Raw genomic sequence first — 3,797 nt, 5'->3', positions numbered from 1 at the left:
TTGTCTATGTAAGACTCCTGACTGAGAGATAACATCCGTCGTGATCTATCTCGATAGATACGGATGCCTAGAATTCTTTGCGCCTCTCCCAGATCTTTCATCTGGAAATGGTTTTTCAACCATACTTTTACCGAAGTTAAGAGAGGTATGTCATTCCCAATCAGGAGTATGTCGTCAACATACAATATTAGGAAAACAATCTTGCTCCCACTCGACTTGATATATAAACATGGTTCCTCGACCGATCGAGTAAATCCATTTTCTTTTATCACTTGGTCGAAGCGATGATTCCAACTCCTTGATGCTTGCTTAAGTCCATAAATGGAGCGCTTAAGCTTGCACACTTTCTTAGGATGTTCTGGATCGATGAAACCTTCGGGTTGTACCATGTACAACTCTTCTTCCAAAAAGCCGTTTAAGAAGGCGGTTTTCACATCCATTTGCCAAATTTCATAGTCATGAAAAGCGGCGATCGCTAAGATAATCCGAATGGAACGCAGCATGACTACGGGTGCAAAAATTTCATCGTAGTGCAAACCTGGCACTTGGGTGAAACCTTTAGCAACTAGTCGTGCTTTATAGATATCTTGTTGTCCTTCCACAGAATGCTTTATCTTGTAAAGCCATTTGCATTGAAGGGGACGAACCTTAGCAGGTAAGTCAACAAGATCCCATACGTTGTTCTCATACATAGAGTCCATCTCGGATTTCATGGCCTCAAGCCATAGCTTTGAGTCGGAACTAGTCATGGCACCTTTATAGGTTGCGGGTTCACTACTCGTTAAGAGTAGAACGTCATCTATGTCATGTTCCTCGACCATACCAATGTATCTGTCTGGAGGAATAAAGACTCTTCCCGACCTCCTAGGTTCCTCAGGAATGTTAACCGCAGCCGGGATTGAAAGAATAGGTTCCTCCAATAGTTGCTCGGTACTTGGTTCTGGAATCTCCGACAGTTCGAAGGTTCTATCACTCTTTGCATTCTCGAGAAATTCCTTCTCCAAGAATGTCGCACTAGCCGCAACAAAAAAACGTTGTTCGGTTGGCGAATAGAAGTAATGACCAAGTGTTCCTTTAGGATAACCTATAAAGTATGTCTTGACCGATCGCGGGCCGAGCTTATCCTCGTGTCTCCATTTGACATAAGCCTCGCAGCCCCAAACCCGTATAAAGGACAAGTTGGGGACCGTTCCCTTCCATAGTTCATATGGAGTCTTGTCAACAGCTTTAGACGGACTTCGGTTAAGTATTAGAGCGGCTGACATAAGAGCATAACCCCATAACGAGTCAGGCAACACGGTGTGACTTATCATGGATCGAACCATATCAAGTAGTGTTCGATTTCTCCGTTCGGACACACCGTTCAACTGAGGTGTTCCAGGTGGAGTTAATCGTAGGGCAATCCCACGGTCCTTTAGGTGTTGATCAAACTCGTGAGAAAGATACTCGCCACCACGATCCGAACGCGGTGTTTTAATCTTCCTACCTAATAGGTTCTCGCACCCTATTCTCGTATTCCTTGAATTTCTCAAAGGATTCACTTTTGTGCTTCATTAAGTAGACATATCCATATCTACTTAAATCGTCCGTGAAAGTGATGAAATACCTATAGCCTTCTCGTGCGGTGATTGACATAGGTCCACATACATCCGTGTGTATGAGTCCTAATAGGTCAGCAGCGCGCATTCCAACACCTTTGAAGGAAATTCGAGTCATCTTACCGATGAGACATGATTCACACGTGCCAAATGATTGAAAATCAAAAGCCGAGATAGCTCCATGTTTAATGAGCTGTTTTACGCGTTTCTCATTAATGTGTCCCATACGGCAGTGCCATAGATACGTCTGATCTTTGTCACCAACCTTTAACCTTTTATTCATTACGTGTAATATTTCGGTTGTCTGATCTAAAACATAAATTCCATTCATGGAGACTGCCTTGCCATAAATCATATCGTGTAATGAGAAAATGCAAGTATTATTCTCTATTACAAATGAAAAACCAAGTTTGTCAAGTGCGAAAAGAAATAATGTTTTTGGAAAGACTGGGTACATAATAGCAATCATATAATGATAACTCAAATCCGCTAGGAAGCTGGATCACATATGTTCCCCTCGAGACGGCAGCCACTCTTGCTCCATTCCCGACACGCAGGTCAACCTCACCCTTTACGAGAGGCTCGAGATTTCGGAGGCCCCGCACATGATTACACAGAGATGAGAACCACAACCAGTATCAAGTACCCAAGTTCCGTAACTTGCGTGGTTAATCTCAATCATATGAATAAAAGTAGAAGAAGAAGACTTACCAACAGGTTTAACGCGACCTGCTTTTATGTCCTCATGATAAACAGGACATGTGCGCCTCCAATGCCCGATCGTGTGGCGGTGATGGCATTCCATGTTTTCGGTTTTGCTCTTTGTCGCGCTTTGATGAGGTGCTCGACTCACCAGTCCACTCTTACCCGAACCCGACTTCTTGAACTTCGCCTTACCTACTCGCTAGGTTTGCCGAGCTTTGCCCTTACCCTTTCCCTTGTTTGTCACAACGAGAACATCCTGTTTCATGCTCCCACCGAACTTCATGTCCTTCTCGGTGCCGTACGAGGAGGGAGTGCGATTCATGGGGAGTTTTCTTCAAATCATTCTTATAGTAATTCGCTCTAAATTGCGAATAACCATCGTGGAGTGAGTGAAGTATGCGGTCGATCACAATGTTCTCGCTGATCTTACAATCAAAGGTCTCCGGCTTTTCGACATTCTCAATCATGCTTTGAGAATGTGTGGGCTAACTTGGTTGGCCCTTCGGAGTCTCGCATCAAAGAAGCGAGTGGTATGCTCATAGGTCACGATTCTCGGTGCTTTCGAGAATTCCTTGGTGAGCGTGGTGAAAATCTTGTTCGCACCATGGGCTATGAAGCGTTTCCGCAAATTGGGTTCCATTGCAAAAATGAGTACGTTTTTAATCGCACCCGCTTCCATACGAAATCATTAAACTTGGTGATTTCAAAGACTCTAGCCGTGGGACCTGGGTTTGCCGGGATGGGCTCAATAGATATTTGAGCTTCCCTTCAAAGAGCGGCGACATTCCGTAATGCCGCCTCCCGATCCGCGAAGTTTGATCCATCATTATTCGATCGAGTAGATTGATTCATCCGATTCATGAAGATCCGAAGCCGGGACTCACGGTCCAATGTGGCACTTGGCATTGGGTTATCAGTAGAACCAGCCATTTGATATTAGCAGTTTAAAAGTTCGTGATCTACACTGAAAAAGAAAGAAAAACAAGAACGAAATAAGCAACTCATCGAGGTGATTTAAGTCTATTTAAAAATTCATTTTAACGTGTAGACTCTCACACTTGCATAATTGATCTCCCTCAAGAATGATACAAGTGATCCCAAGACTCAATTTCTGTAAATTGATAAGCCAACTTTTTAGCTAATTCTTCCGGAAGAACTCTTGGTCGATAGATTTCCGTAAATCCTATCTATAGTCCACCATAATCACAGGATCGTACGAGTGACCACAGTGTTGAGATAAAATAGGTCAATCGGTTCCAACTTACCCGACGTAGAAGGGGTCATATTATGCCTACCGACGAAGAAGGGACTCATTGGAGTTTGACCTATAAAGACCGTTCTCAATTTTTGTTTATACGAGGAAGATCCCATCAACTGAATTATAATTCATATTAAGTGAACGAATAACTAGCGTCTGCGTGAATGAATTAAATTGGGTAATGGCTTAAAAACGTGTGACATGAGAATGTCAATGAAAACTAACTCGCGACCTTT

The sequence above is a fragment of the Silene latifolia genome, chromosome 2, assembly GCF_048544455.1.
Source record: "Silene latifolia isolate original U9 population chromosome 2, ASM4854445v1, whole genome shotgun sequence".
NCBI lineage: Eukaryota > Viridiplantae > Streptophyta > Magnoliopsida > Caryophyllales > Caryophyllaceae > Silene > Silene latifolia.
Note: the sequence above shows the minus strand (reverse complement) of the source record.